The sequence below is a fragment of the Cannabis sativa genome, chromosome 6 (genome assembly GCF_029168945.1).
Source record: "Cannabis sativa cultivar Pink pepper isolate KNU-18-1 chromosome 6, ASM2916894v1, whole genome shotgun sequence".
In the NCBI taxonomy this organism is placed as follows: domain Eukaryota; kingdom Viridiplantae; phylum Streptophyta; class Magnoliopsida; order Rosales; family Cannabaceae; genus Cannabis; species Cannabis sativa.
The window spans coordinates 70590590-70607594 of record NC_083606.1 but is presented as its reverse complement, the minus strand read 5'-3'; the positions used below and the strand labels follow the sequence as shown (position 1 = coordinate 70607594).

General features: G+C 33.6%; 1 non-coding gene across 1 annotated transcript; it reads right to left on the bottom strand.

The window, feature by feature from the left end:
- Positions 1-1380: 1380 nt before the first annotated feature.
- LOC115696065 (small nucleolar RNA R71) lies at positions 1381-1487 on the bottom strand. Its single transcript, XR_004007663.1, has one exon. It is a non-coding gene; the product is annotated as a small nucleolar RNA R71 (small nucleolar RNA).
- Positions 1488-17005: the final 15518 nt, after the last annotated feature.

The window sequence follows — 17005 nt, the reverse complement described above, 5'->3', positions numbered from 1 at the left end:
ATGTTGAATATGATTAATTTTTAAGCTTACTTTAGTATTTTTACCTTTGTTCATTCAAGTGAGTTTCATTTTATTGGATTGTTGTTTCTTGGCCATGAATAACAATTTGCTAAGCTAGTTCTTGTACCAGAAGGGCTAGATCTAGTAGTTCAACTTAAATGGAGCAAGTGAAAAACTTAGATTTAGGTTTTTCCTATGTAAGTGGAATAGGAATATTTCATTTACCTTGCATAACTTAAAAAATTGATGTTTGAATAGTGTTCTGCTTGCTGGTTTGATATAGGAATATATTGAGCTAAATGGTAGAATTAAATTTGTGAGTGTTGGAAAATTTTCCCAAGCCTAGAGGAATTTTTTTTGTTATCTCTGTGCAGAATGCTAGAGTAAAGCTGAGCAGATGCTGTAACACCTGGAAAAAAAACCTGACTAGAAGGAAATACCTATTCAAACCATTTTTACCATATTATATTTTTTTTCCTGCAAGCAATTTTTCTAGCAATAATAGCATTAATTTTAGCACGTTTAATTACTGTCATTTTAATTTTAAATCATTGCTCACTCATTTTCATGTTATTTCTTTTATTTTAAGTTGTAATTAGTTGGTTTTACAAGATATTTTTGTTTGCAATCCCTGTGGAGACGATCTTACTTATCACTTTATTACTTGTTTGCACGTATACTTGCGTATATAATTTTCACAATAAGTTCTTTGCGCCGTTGCCGGGGATTGAAACTAAAAATTGTGTATTATCAACTATTTTGCAATTTATTTTCTGGTTTAAAGTTTTAATCCTATTTGGTGCGCTGCATTTTTCTTTTTCAGGTGCAATCTAGTGTATGAACGAGCAAGAAGAAGACCTTGAACTTGCTCCTATTGACCCCGAAATTGAACGCACTTTCAGACAAAGAAGAAAGGAACAAAAGGCTAAAAAACGCTGCAATATGGCCGATGGGTTTGAAGTTGGGGGTGCTCATAATGATGCCAATCTTATTGCTTTGGCCGATGATAGAGCCCGAGCAATAAGAGATTATGCAGCCCCTATGTTCAATGAGCTTAATCCAGGTATTGTGAGACCTGAAATCCAAGCACCTCACTTTGAGCTCAAGCCCGTCATGTTTCAAATGCTCCAAACGGTTGGTCAATTTGGTGGGTCGCCAACGGAAGATCCTCACCTCCATATTTGCTCATTTTTGGAAGTGAGTGACTCTTTCAAACTACAAGGAGTAAGTGAAGAGGCTTTAAGATTGAAGTTGTTCCCATTTTCCTTGAGGGATCGAGCTAGAGCATGGCTTAATACTCTTCCTCCCGATTCGGTGACTAATTGAAATGATTTGGCTGAAAAATTCTTGAGAAAGTACTTTCCTCCGACAAGAAATGCAAAGTTTCGAAGTGAAATCATGTCCTTTCAACAATCGGAAGATGAGACTACTAGTGACGCATGGGAAAGATTCAAGGAGTTGTTGAGGAAGTGCCCACACCATGGTATTCCTCATTGTATTCAACTTGAGACATTTTACAATGGTCTCAATGCGACATCTAGGATGGTGTTGGATGCTTCCGCTAATGGAGCCATTCTTTCCAAATCTTACAATGAAGCTTTTGAGATTTTGGAAAGGATAGCAATCAACAACTATCAATGGTCAACTAATAGAGCTCCCACAAGCCGAAAAGTAGCGGGTGTTCTTGAAGTAGATGCTTTGACCGCTCTAACCACTTAAATGGCTTCAATGACCAACATTTTGAAGAATATGAATATGGGAGGAAGTGTATAACCAGCCGTTGCCATTCAAAGGGCAGAAATTTCTTGTGTGTATTGTGGTGATGGACATACTTTTGAAAATTTCCCTTCGAATCTAGTTTCGGTTTACTATGTGGGTAATCAAAACTTCAACCGCAATAATAATCCGTACTCAACTCCTACAATCCGGCATGGAAGCATCATCCAAACTTTTCATGGGGAGGTCAAGGGGCAAGTTCAAGTGGAGCACAAGCACAAAGAAAACAATCATTTCCACCGGGTTTTTCTCAACAACCAAGACCTCAACAACCTCACCAACCTCAAGGCTCTCAAACTAGTTCTTTGGAGATCTTAATGAGAGATTATATGGCCAAGAATGACGCTGTAATTCAAAGCCAGGCAGCATCTCTTCGGAATCTTGAAATTCAATTGGGACAATTAGCCAATGATTTGAAGAATAGACCACAAGGAACTTTGCCTGGTGACACCGAAAACCCCAAAAGCGATGGCAAAGAACATTGCAAATCGGTAACCTTGAGAAGTGGAAAAATTCTTGAGTCAAATGTGGCTGCAACGGGCAGTAAGGAGCCCTCTTCAATCCAAAAAGAGGGGGAACTGAAGAAAAACCCAGCAATTTTAGCTGCTGAAATTCCCTTAGTAGTTACAGCATCCAGTCAGCATTTCCTCAACGGTTCAAGAAGCAACAAGACGATGGTCAATTCCGGAGATTTCTTGATGTTCTAAAGCAGCTCCACATAAATATACCATTAGTGGAAGCTTTGGAGCAAATGCCAACCTATGTGAAGTTTTTAAAGGACATTTTGACAAAGAGAAAGAGGCTTGGCGAGTTTGAAACTGTCGCTTTAACAGAGGGCTGTAGTGCTATGTTGAAAAGTAAAATTCCAACCAAAGTGAAAGATCCGGGCAACTTTTCAATTCCAATTTCTATAGGGGATCGAGATGTTGGAAGAGCTCTTTGTGATTTGGGAGCTAGTATTAATCTCATGCCTATGTCTATTTTTAAGAAGTTAGGAATTGGAGAAGCAAGGCCAACCACCGTCACTTTGCAATTAGAGGATCGTTCCATGGGTCATCCAGAGGGGAAAATTGAAGATGTGTTGGTACAAGTGGATAAGTTCATTTTTCCGGCCGATTTCATTATTCTTGACTATGAGGAAGATAGGGAAGTTCCAATCATTTTAGGGAGGCCATTTCTTGCCACGGGAAGAACTCTGATAGATGTTGAAAAGGGAGAGCTTACCATGAGAGCTCAAGATGAGCAAGCCACGTTCAAGGTTTTCCATCCCATACGTGCTCCGGATGCAATAGGAGAATGCTTACCAATTGGAGATATGGATCCTAACATGGTTGAGGAGTCCAAATTCAAAAATAGTAAGAAGGTGAGAAAGAAGATTCCCCTTAAAAAAATTGCTAAGGATCATAAGCCGCGAGAAAGCAAAGAAATAACATCATTTGAGCCTAAAAAACCACCCAAAAAGAAGAGAAAGAGAAAGAAGTTTAGTAGAAAAATTTGGTCTCAAATGTTTAAAGTTGGGCGACAAGTGATTTTTGCTAACTCTTTAACGAAGGCTACTCATGGACGACTAGATTCAAGGTGTGATGGATCTTTCTTGGTGAGTATATCCCGATGGGGTGGTGGAACTACGTGATGCACTTTCAAGAAGAAAATTCTTGGTGAAAAGGCAAGGAGTGAAGTTTGGGGGTGGTGAGGTCAACCAAGCAAAGACCTCCATCACTTTGAAAGAAGCTTGAAGAAGGACTTTAGGTTGCCTTGGCCTTATTGTATCACATTTGGGCAACCCAAGAGCGGAAGAACAAGATTATATTTAGTTATATATATATATATTATATAATAAGTTTGGGTGCCACCCCTTGTAAAAAGAAAGAGAAGAGTGTGATTAAAATTAAGTTTGGGGTGTGCCAACCCTTGAAAAAAAAAAGAAAAAAAGAAAAAAAAGAAAAAAAATTTATTATATACATACTTATATAATTACATATATATATATATATATATAACTTTCAATTTCCTACAGTTACTAATGATTTTGCTGTGGTGTGGTGATTTTTATTGCTGGTGCAAAGCAGGGAATGATAGAAAAATAGGCTGCTGCAATATGGTGTGAAGCATATTTGTGTGCTAAAGCAGTAAGTCCCAGTTGTTACAGCATTGCATCAGCATCGCTTTAGCATTTTGAAGCAGGAACTCTAGTGGGGAAGAGTCATAATCTTGAGGGAGTTTTCTTTTTCCTTAAATTGCTGGTTGTGTTTGATTGTTTAATTAGTTTACTTTTATTGTTGTCTTTAGTTGCGTGAGTAATAAACATTATGTGGAGTAGATGTGTATTAATCATGTTATTTTGTCAGGTTTGTTATAAGCTGTTTTAGCATGCAAATGAAAAAAATAGTGCTTGTAATTTCAACTTGGTTTAGGGTAGCGCTCGATGATGAAAAATATCCATTTTGTTCCATTTGTGGAGTGTCTTGGTTTGTGTGTTGAAAATGCTAATTTTAAGTGTTATTCTTGTCTAAATGGTAGCCTATGAGGAATGCTTTCAACAATTGTGTGCTTGTGTTATCCCACCATACTTTGAGTTTCTAGAATAGCTAACACCTTGAGAAAGTTTAAGCATCTAGAATTGGTTAGTGTAATCCTTGAGGCGAAATCCTAGCGAGCTTTATAACTTGGAAATGATCTAGGCCATTCTTGAACAGATTGAGCCTTTCTAGCCAACCCGATAGTATTTAATTGTCAATAGTCACCCAGAATTGAGCCAAAAGCCTTTTTTTTTCTTGACACCCATCAAAGTCACTATATCCACACATATACACACAAAATGTTATCCTTCACAACCCAAACCTAATTGCTTAAGTTATCAAGGACTAATCAAACGTTAATGGGGTTAGGGAAGTGAGGATACAACTTTACAAAATGTGGTTAAACAATTTCACATTAGAGATGATGATAGGATGTGAGTCGGGGTGGTGAGAGTTTTGATTCACATAACACTAGATTCCTTCTCTTGCTATATATAGATATGTAAAAAAACAAAAAAGAAAAACAAAAAAATATATATACATATATGTACAATCAAAGTATTAAATAAAATAAGAGAGAGAAAAAAGGGACAAGTTTAAGGCTAAGTTTGGGGTGTACCACCCCTAATCAAAGAAAAAGGTTGTTGTTTTTTCTCTCTTTATCTAGTTTATTTGAGCTGGAAAAAAAAAAGAATACACATTGTGGGTTGAGAATGAAATCTTGGGTGAGCGCTTGAGAGAGAAAAAAAAAGTCCTTGATAAATTGAGGTAATTAGGTCATGAGCCAAAAAATGTCATCATTTACCAAACCCGAGCCTAAACCTCACATTTCAAGTCTATTTAAGTCCTTTTGATCTAAGTTGTAAAGCTAAGCTATATTAGTGGAGAGGATTGCACTAGCTCAGCTTATGGAAGCAAACTTTTTAAACTTGAGGATCGAGGGTAGTTGTTATAGAAATTCAAGGTGTTGGTGGGAAGTATTTGCACACTTTAGTGATTGAATTACTCTTGGTAAGCATTAAAGACATAAATATCATGCAAAAGTCTGTTCAAACACACAAGTCAAGGCATATTCACTACCACAAATTACACTTCCATTCCATCTAATTCTGAGAGCATTTTCGTCGCTAAACCAAGTGTGAAAGAGCAATATTTTCTCTGCTGCAAGCATGTTAGTGTCGCTGTCATTTTCTGTTTTTATTGTTTAGTTCTTCTTGTTTTTCATTACTCGAGGACGAGCGATACTCTAAGTTTGGGGTGTGATAACTCTATGGTATAGAGTTATTTTTATGCTTTTAAACTAAAAGTATTGTGAGAAGAGTAGTGAAAATATCTTTATTTGCTTAATTTTAATTAGTTTTAGTGTTATTTTCTATTTAGTAAGCTAACTTTTAAGTCTTGTAAATATTGATATTGTTGGGTGTGTTTTTCCAATTAATTGTGCTTGTTTGTTGTTGAAAAAGGAAGAATTAAATTGATAGGAAAATGAAAAGGAAGCAAGGAAGAAAAGGAACACAAGCTTAAATTGGGACAGATTGCTGAAGCAATACTGAAGCGAATTCAACATCCTGGCAGTGACGTGGAAACATGAGTTTCACTTATCCACCTCAGCAAATTCAGTCCAGTCACTCAAATTACACCAGCTGGCTGATGTGGAAGAAAAGGAAATAACCTAGTGGGCCAAAGTGGAAAAGTTTGGGCTTCTATTTTAGGGTATGAAGTTTGTACCCTAAAAACCCAACACCTAAAAGAAGAGCAATAAGGAAGTACACCTCCATCATTCTCTAACATGTAAGGCAGCTGTCATATTTTTTGAGAGGAACTTTAACTACAGCAGAAGTACAACGGAGAAGAAAGGAGAGGGGACCAAGTTTTTAGTGTTTGATTTTTCTTTTACCCTTCTTTAATAGTTTTCTTTTTTCTACTTTCTTTATTGTTGTTTGTACTTAGTAGTAAGAACTCTGTGAGATTGTAAACTTGGACAGCACCCATGGATGAGAATTTTCAGTTTGGATTTTAGTTTCTTACTTGATTATCTAGGCCATTCTTGAACGATTGAGCCTTTCTAGCCAACCCGAGAGTATTTAATTGTCAATAGTCACCCAGAATTGAGCCAAAAGCCTTTTTTTTTCTTGACACCCATCAAAGTCACTATATCCACACATATACACACAAAATGTTATCCTTCACAACCCAAACCTAATTGCTTAAGTTATCAAGGACTAATCAAACGTTAATGGGGTTAGGGAAGTGAGGATACAACTTTACAAAATGTGGTTAAACAAGTTCACATTAGAGATGATGATAGGATGTGAGTCGGGGTGGTGAGAGTTTTGATTCACATAACACTAGATTCCTTCTCTTGCTATATATAGATATGTAAAAAAAACAAAAAAGAAAAACAAAAAAATATATATACATATATGTACAATCAAAGTATTAAGTAAAATAAGAGAAGAGAAAAAAAGGGACAAGTTTAAGGCTAAGTTTGGGGTGTACCACTCCTAATCAAAGAAAAAGGTTGTTGTTTTTTCTCTCTTTATCTAGTTTATTTGAGCTGGAAAAAAAAAAAGAATACACACATATATATATATAGCACATACATATAGCAAGAAAGTGGGAACTAGATTGAATGAACATTGTGGGTTGAGAATGAAATCTTGGGTTAGCGCTTGAGAGAGAGAAAAAAGTCCTTGATAAATTGAGGTAATTAGGTCATGAGCCTAAAAATGTCATCATTTACCAAACCCGAGCCTAAACCTCACATTTCAAGTCTATTTAAGTCCTTTTGATCTAAGTTGTAAAGCTAAGCTACATTAGTGGAGAGGATTGCACTAGCTCAGCTTATGGAAGCAAACTTTTTAAACTTGAGGATCGAGGGTAGTTGTTATAGAAATTCAAGGTGTTGGTGGGAAGTATTTGCACACTTTAGTGATTGAATTACTCTTGGTAAGAATTAAAGACATAAATATCATGCAAAATTCTGCTGAAACACACAAGTCATGGCATATTGACTACCACAAATTACACTTCCATTCCATCTAATTCTGAGAGCATTTTCGTCACTAAACCAAGTGTGAAAGAGCAATATTTTCTCTGCTGCAAGCATGTTAGTGTCGCTGTCATTTTCTATTTTTATTGTTTAGTTCTTTTTGTTTTTCATTACTCGAGGACGAGCAATACTCTAAGTTTGGGGTGTGATAACTTTATGGTATAGAGTTATTTTTATGCTTTTAAACTAAAAGTATTGTGAGAAGAGTAGTGAAAATGTGTTTATTTGCTTAATTATAATTAGTTTTAGTGTTATTTTCTATTTAGTAAGCTAACTTTTAAGTCTTGTAAATATTGATATTGTTGGGTGTGTTTTTCCAATTAATTGTGCTTGTTTGTTGTTGAAAAAGGAAGAATTAATAAATTGATAGGAAAATGAAAAGGAAGCAAGGAAGAAAAGGAACACAAGCTTAAATTGGGACAGATTGCTGAAGCAATGCTGAAGCGAATTCAGCATCCTGGCAGTGACGTGGAAACATGAGTTTCACTTATCCACCTCAGTAAATTCGGTCCAGTCACTCAAATTACACCAGCTGGCTGATGTGGAAGAAAAGGAAATAACCTAGTGGGCCAAAGTGGAAAAGTTTGGGCTTCTATTTTAGGGTATGAAGTTTTTACCCTAAATACCCAACACCTAAAAGAAGAGCAATAAGGAAGTACACCTCCATCATTCTGTAACATGTAAGGCAGCTGTCATATTTTTTGAGAGGAACTTTAACTACAGCAGAAGTACAACAGAGAAGAAAGGAGAGGGGACCAAGTTTTTAGTGTTTGATTTTTCTTTTACTCTTCTTTAATAGTTTTCTTTTTTCTACTTTCTTTATTGTTGTTTAGTAGTAAGAACTCTGTGAGATTGTAAACTTGGGCAGCAGCCATGGATGAGTATTTTTCAGTTTGGATTTTAGTTTCTTACTTGATTATGAGCTAGATTTTTGAGGCTTGAATGGATATGAACTTTTATGTTGGGTATGATTAATTTTTAAGCTTACTTTAGCATTTTTGCCTTTGTTCATTCAAGTGAGTTTCATTTTATTGGATTGTTGTTTCTTGGCCATGAATAACAATTTGCTAAGCTAGTTCTTGTACCGGAAGGGCTAGATCTAGTAGTTCAACTTGAATGGAGCAAGTGAAAAACCTAGATTTAGGTTTTTTCTATGTAAGTGGAATAGGAATATTTCGTTTACCTTGCGTAACTTAAAAAATTGATCTTTGAATAGTGTTCTGCTTGCTGGTTTGATATAGGAATATATTGAGCTAAATGGTAGAAATAAATTTGTTATTGATTTAGTGAAACATGCTCTAAAAAGTTTGATTAAGAGATAATTTTTTGATTTGATATTGACTCACTTATTTACTCTATAACTGTAAACTAACTATACATAATAGCAATAATTTTCCTTAAGAAAATATTGATTTACGGGTATATGGTTCTTTTTTTCTAACAAAAAACAGTTTGACAATAGGATCATACGTGCAAATTAATATTATATTAGGAGGAGTACTGCGGTCAATTTCTTATTACAATTTCTTAACTAGTCAACTTCTATACCTGAAAACACAAACCAAAATAGTTTGTTTGTCAATTTGTTTTTCATAAACATGTTTGTTATAGTAACAGCATCGTAACTATAAATTTTTGAAGAAATTGGAATAGTTCACAGTACCAAAAATAAATTTGAAATTTTTTAAATATGCATGATATATAATCTGGAATAATATCAAAAACTCTTTTCTCGGTACTATACATTATTCCGAATGTCTTAAAAATTTACAAGAATAATATTATAACAAATACCGCTATTAAAAAATTAAAAAAAAAAAAATCCGTCATGTGATTTAAATGTGGAAAGTTTATTAAGAAATTGTAATAAGAGGTTAAAATTAATTTAGATTCCCAATTAGAATAAATGGATTTGGTATTAATTTTTTATTAAAATCTTAATGAAAAAATAGATCATAATGGTCTAGTTAATGTGTTTTTTTTTAAAAAAAAAAAAGTAAAAGAAAATCTTGTGGCGGTTTTAAAGTGTTTATTACATTATAAATAGTTGGTAGAATTAGTATTGAGAGACCATAGTAATTATTTTCATCACAAATAAACAAACACACAGTATAATAGATCAGATTAGAGAGATCACCTGCATAATTATTATCTCTAACAGCAAATAATTTCAATTCAATGTAAGTTCTCTTCTCTTCTCTATACCATATATATTCTATTGCTTTCTCATTGTTAATATGATCATCACCTTAATTATATGTTAATTAATTAAAACTTTTATTTGTTAATTATCTATATAGTTCTTGCAAATTCTTCCTTTTCAATTGTACGTGCATTAATTCAAGTTAAGATCGAATTTGCAAGTCAAGAAAATTTGGAAAATCCAAGCTAGGTATAATATTTCTTCTTAATTTATAACTTTTTCTTTTTCACATTATATATATATAGTTTTATTTATTGCATGTATTATAATTCTTTCTTAATTAATTATCCATGCATATTAATTGTCTAAATCATTTTCTTCCTATTCTTGCATTTCTTGTGGTTTGTTCATCAGTTCAAGAAAGAAGAAAATAAACAACAATCATATAATCTTTTCTTCTATTTCCATCCATGGAGATTCCAAACAACCAAGATGGCTTGAAAATAGAGTATCATCATGGTGTGTGCCTTGCTCGAAACCCGAAAACCGGAGTAATAGAACACCATCTTCCTATTCCTCAAGCGGAAAACGTTTTCCGAAATTTCTTTTATTATGATTCCGACACCCGTGGCACTATATTTGTCATCAAGTCTGAAAAAGGTTACGAGATTCTAAAACTTGGTGACCAAAATTGGAGACCTCTACAACCCGATTTCCGAAAAGGGCAACCCGTACTCAAATTCAAAGACAAAGATAGGGAGAAATTAGTCTTCTTTTACCTTGTTCGAACTCGACAACAACAAGGTACTTTTGATTTAGAGATTAGTTGTTTTGATCTACTTACTGAGAAATATGAGAAGTTGAGAAATTTTCCAAGAAATATTTTCTGTGATGTAACGAAGCTCATTCCTTTTTATTGGGAATCTGATCCTGCTATTGCTATTGGTGAATTGAGTAAGGAACATGGGCTTAGGGTTTTGGTAATGAAGAATGATTATAGTTGGAATGAACAAGTGATAGAGATCTGCTCACCTTTCTTAAATCAACATTTGATTCCGACGGGAATCATTCCTGTGGCATTTGTCAATACTCTTCTGTGGTTTAGATATAGAAAGCACAATCATCGTAACATAGAGTATTGTTATGATACTATCTTAGGTCGGGTTATGGGCTCTAAAGAAGTATGATCCATTAATATTGTTCATTAATATTGTTCATTTTTGACCTTTACGTTAATTAATTAAGTTCTTAATTCTGATTTTTATATATTATTAATTAATACCAACTCTATAGGTCTACTTTTTCTTATTTATATATGTGCATGACTTGAGAATAATTAAGCTTAAAATGTACATAAATTATTAAAAAAATGCAAAAAGTGAAAAGTGAAACATGACCAACATCCTTTCAAGTGATAATTCCCAGCCAAACATTATCGATGAACCCTAATTAAAAACACAAATTACAACGAAAACCATTTCCAAAATCACAAAAACAAAAGATTCTTATTTTAAAAAATATTTGTAATTATATGAAATAATTATTTTTCTTCTGACAAAATTACAATGATATATATTATTATTTTTTTGTCATTTTTAATTGGAGTTTTTATAGCACATACTTAAATTTTTAACTTTTTAATTTTTTTACTGTGAGGCGAAATTATTTTTAAAAATACTGTGGTTTTTTTTTTCAAAATATTGTGTTAAGTTTTCACGGTTATTTTTTAGTTGTTCTACTCTTGTTTTAATTGTTCTATTTTTTTTTTTGTTTTACGGTTGTAAAAAATTCCGTGTGACACTAATTAAAATTGTAAACTTTTGTACAAAGTCCAATATTTTTGTAAAAACTGGACTTAACTTAATGACATTAATTATTAGCAAATCGATTAATTATTAATAAATCATGTGAAAGAATTTGAAGCCAGATTCGTGAGCAAGACAAAACGAGAGAGAGAGAGAGAGAGAGAGAGAGAGAGAGAGAGAGAGAGAGAGAGAGAGAGAGAGAGAGAGAGAGAGAGAGAGAGAGAGAGAGAGAGAGAGAGAGAGAGAGAGAGAGAGAGAGAGAGAGAGAGAGAGAGAGAGAGAGAGAGAGATGGAAATAAATTTTGCTCAAATCAAAACTGATTGGCCAAGCTTGTATTTATAAACAAAAAGCTATTACAAGTTTGTTACTTCAGTAAAATAAGAAATAACAACTGTAATAACTAATTTTCGTAACAATCTATTTCTGTTACTCTATCATCCCCTCAAGTTGTACTTGTCTAGCCAAGGTGCTAACTTGTCTTTGAGGAAGTGAAATGAAGATACATGTAAATAAATCAGGTATTTGATTCACAGAGTCCAAATATCTTACATCCAGTTGGTTGGCAGGAACTTTATCTCGAACAAAATAAAAATCTATTTCAATGTGCTTGATTCTTAGCATGAAATATTAGATTGGAAGCCAATAAACCATCTCCCAAATTATCACACCACAATTGGACACTGAAGAATTGGTATGTTGTGCTCAATGAATAGGGATTGAATCCAAACCAATTATTAGAGGTGGCCAGAGCAAGGGCCCTATATTCAGATTCAGTGCTTGATCGAGCAACCACTATTTGTTTCTTGGAGCACCAGCTGACCAAGTTACCTCCAACGAAAATACAGTATCATCATGATTGTTGGAAATATTTTACCAGGATCTAGATTTACTACCAAGTATGTTTGATTAACATCCTATTATGAATTCTAAAACAATGAAATAAACACATATAAAGTTTAGTAAACCTTACATTGGGTGCAGCGGAATATAATGACTCATTCCGTTCCGATCTGTAGCCCTTGATTCCTTTCTGTAGCAGAGCATAATCAAGATCGGAACCTGGATCTCTTTCTCTCCTTCCTTTGATGCTAATTCTCCTTCTTGTTGTTTGGATTCTCCTACAGTCTTACACACTATGATTGAGATACCACTTGATGTGTGTGGGCACTACTCTATCACAAAGGGTTTCGAAATTGAAGAGAGGAAAGTGGTGCATGGCTTTTTCTGAAAGGAACAATGTGCAAAGTCATGAGTTTCCTGAAGCCAATACTTTCTATTTATAGAATGCCATCTAGGTTTAGGTTAGAATTGTATGGCATTAAAATAATGGAAAAAATAAATGGTAAAGGGCTTGCATAGTGGGCGGCCTTATAAGGAAATTGGGCCTCACTTTGCAATATTCCCATTTTATTATTTTTCAATCTCATTTTCTCAAAAAATGCCAAATTTCTAATTTTAACCATTTAAATGCCAATTCTAATTATTTAATAACTTAAAAATAATTATTAAATAATATTTTCATTTAATATATTTATTGATTTAGACATATAAAGTATTTGAATTAATAAATAAACCTAGAATCTCTTTTCTTTACAATTTCGCCCTTGCTTTGTGAAAATTCATAAACTAGACATAGTTTAACTTTAGAATTATAATTGATTAATCAAACTCAATTAACTGAGTCTTACAAGCAGTATGGTCTCAACTAATATGGGGACCATGGGCCTATATTTCCGAGCTTCCAATAAGTCGAACCGAATTTACCAAGTAAATTCCCTAACTTATTAAATCCCTATTGAATCCACACTTAGAACTTGGAATTGCACTCTCAGTCATATAGAACGCTCTATATGTTCCACGATATAGATACGTCATTAGTTATCCATTGTTATAATCCTAATTTGATCAATGACCCTCTAATAGATTATCTACATTGAATAGGCATTAAGTTACCCTTACACAATGTATTTTATCCTTAAAACACTTAGCTCCATATAAATGATATTTCAGCGAAGTGAAATAAGATCTCCACCATTTATCTCTGTTTAGCCAAGCTCGAAGGATATCATCGTTTCACTTTTAAATTCCTATAGAAGTTATAGACTCCATATTTATGTTAGCGCTCCGACTCAATTATACTATCATGTTCACAAAATGTACGTATCACCCTGACCCAAAAGTAGGCTTAACTAACAAATCAAAGAACATGTATAGTACTCTTGAGATCGAACCTAATCATATCAGGATTAAGATCATTTGATCTAGGATCAACGAGTGATATTGAATTGAATAGATATTACGGTAAATTTTAATATATCTAATCAAAGTTCAATATCGGTCCCTTCCGATGTATACTCCATACATCCGATACTGGTAAACTTTGCCAATGCCCTCGAAAGGACATAACACTTTTCCAAAGTGTAAGAATACCTATCGCTGATTATCATGTCAGTCTAAATCCAGTGAACTGACAAATCAGGGATTAAACTTTCGAACATATAATTAAAATTATATTCCACTGTGGTGACAACACTATAATCATTAACAAATTCATATGTTCTGGACTTAAATAAAATTTATACATTATATATATATAATCATGAAATAAATCATGTGAACCATGCAACATAAAATGTTATTTCTGATCTTTATTAATAAGTAAAAATCTGATTATATAGAAATGGGTTTTATTTAGGGCACAAAACCCAACAAACTTCCACTTGCACTAATATAAAACAAAATGTGCATTTCAAATAATCTCAACACATTGATATACAAATCAAGTGTAGTAGTAGTATACTCCTCGTAATGGGATCTGACAGGTTGAATTCAACACAACTTTTTCTCCACCATTACTCTTCCTTAATCACAAAATCCTTGATATTGTGAAATTGCTCTCTATATGTCTACTCTCTTGGGATACTCGATTCTATACTTTTGGCAACTACTTTTTAGTTATTCAGGAAGTAACACTAGCAGTTAAGACAAGTTGGAATGGTGCCACAAATGTATAGAACTTTCCTTAGACTAAATAAGTACCTTTCCTACAACTTTAACATTCAGTCTCTCTCTGGTAGACTAAGAGACTTCAGATAGTGTTGGAAGTTATTTTACCAGGAACTTAGATCTACTCACAAGTATGTTGATTTAACAACCTAAATATGAACTTCTAAAACGATAGAAAATTAAACACATAAGAGTATCAGAAATCTTACATTGGGTGCAGCGGAATAAATGTCTCCTCCCGCTTAGATCTCTAACCCTTGATTCCTTTCTGTAGCAGAGTATAATCAAGATCTGAGCCCGATAGTCCTTCTTTGTTGTTTCTGAATCTACACAGCCTTCCTAACTATGATTATTGAGGTATTACTTGATGTGTGTGGGCACTACTCTAGCACTTATAGATTTCGAAACAGTGAAGGAATAGAGAGAGAGAGGGTGGCGGTTCAGAGAGAATTTTCAGAGAGAAAATTCTGTCAGAATAATGTTGTGTATCAGTTGTTGTTGAATACTGAAGCCTTTTCCTTCTATTTATAGAAGACCACCCAGGGCTATGATTGAATTAATTGACATTTAATATTGAAAAAATCAAAGGGAAAAGGGAACTTAAGTGGCCGGCCTAGGCATTGTGGAAACAAGGCTTGCCACTTTTCTAACTTTCTTTTTCCTACAATGATAGTTTCCTGTTTTGTCAAAAACTGCAAATTCCTTTGTTCAACCACATAAATGTCAAATCTAATTATTTAATAATTAAAATTAATTATCAAATAATATATTGTCATTTATTTTATTAATAATGAAACTAATTAAAGTTTCCTAATTAATAAATATGCCCTTCAAAATCTCTATTCTTGTTTTGCCCTTAATAAGTGATAAATTCTCAAATAGACACAGTCTATCTTGAGAATTTTAATTGATTAATTAAAATCAATTAAATGAGTCTTACAAGTAATATTATCTGAACTAGTGGGGGGACCATGGGTCTATATATCCGAGCTTCCAATAAGCAGATCTAGAATTTACCACTTAAATTCACTGACTTATTAATTCTTCGTTGAATCCACACATAGAACTCAGAATCGCACTCTCAGTATATAGAATGCTCTATATGTTCCACCATATAGACACATCATTAGTTATCCATTGTTATAATCCTAATGTGATCAATGATCCTCTATATGAATGATTTATAATGTAAAGGGACTAAATTACCGTAACACCCTACAATGTATTTTATTATTAAAACACTTAACCCTGTATAAATGATATTTCAACTAAGTGAAATGAGTACTCAATCATTTATCTCGTTTGGTTAAGCTCGAAGGAAATCACCCTTTGCTTACTATTCGCCAGATAGAAGCTATAGATTCCATATTTATGTTAGCGCTCCCACTCAATCGCACTACCATGTTCCCAAAATGTATGTATTGCCCTGGCCAAAAATTAGGCTTAACTAACAAATCAAAGAACACGAATAACACTCTTGAAATTGAGCCTAACCATATCAGGATTTCGATCATGTGATCTAGGATCAACTTATGATATTGAATTGAATATATATTTACGGTAAGTTTCAAAAATCTATTAATTTCAAAGTTCAATATCGGTCCATTCCAATGCATACTCCATGCATCCAACCTGAGCTTTACTTTAACCTATGTTCTGGAAAGAACATAACATTTCTCCAAATGCAAGTAAACTCTGTTGTAGATTGTCATATCAGTAAAACCCAGTGTTCTGATAAATCTAGGAATACTTTATTCACATAGTCATGTTTACTTTCCACTGTGTTGACCACACAATAAACATGATCAAGTATGTGAAAAGAGGTTAGGATGAATTTATAAATCAAATAGACAAACAATTGATTAAGTGAACCAAAACATACACAAATGAATGAAAATACTTCTGTTACTTTATTGATATTGTATAATCTGGATTACATTGAAATAGAGTTTTATTTAGGGCATAAAACCCAACAAACTCCCACTTGCACTAATATAAAATAAATTAGTACATTTCAATTAATCCTAAATTCTGACGGTGCTTTTCGAATGAAGTTATTGCCAAGAATTTGGTGAATGGATCAGCTAAGTTGTCCTCCGTGTCCACTTTCTCCACCAGTACATCCCCTCTTGCCACATATTCTCTGATAATATGATACTTTCTTTCTATATGCTTACTTCTCTTGTGGCTCCGAGGTTCCTTACTGTTGGCTATAGCTCCATTGTTATCACAAAGCAGGACTAGAGGCTTTTCCATTCCAGGAACTACACCAAGACTGGTGAAGAACTTCCTAATCCAGACAACCTCTTTAGCTGCTTCAGCCGCAGCTATGTATTCTGCCCACTACTACAAAATTCACTATTCACGTCTGTTTTTAAGTGACACTTAAAGAATTTACGTCGGTTTTCTAAACCGACGTATATACCGTAGTCGCAAATAGTTTTTATTAGCGTCATTTTCTAAACGACGCAAAAAACAATTTTTGACATTCATAAACCGACGCTAAATAATTACTTTTCTATTTTATTTTAAGCGTCGGTTAAAAAATGACGCTAAATGTTTCAAGGCATTTTAAAACTGTCACAAAAAACTTATTCCGTCGGTTTAAAAATCCCATATCTATTACGAAAATATTTTTTTTTACCTATTGCGTCACTTATAAAATGAATCACAAATATAAGTAAGGGAAAATTGCAAATTTTT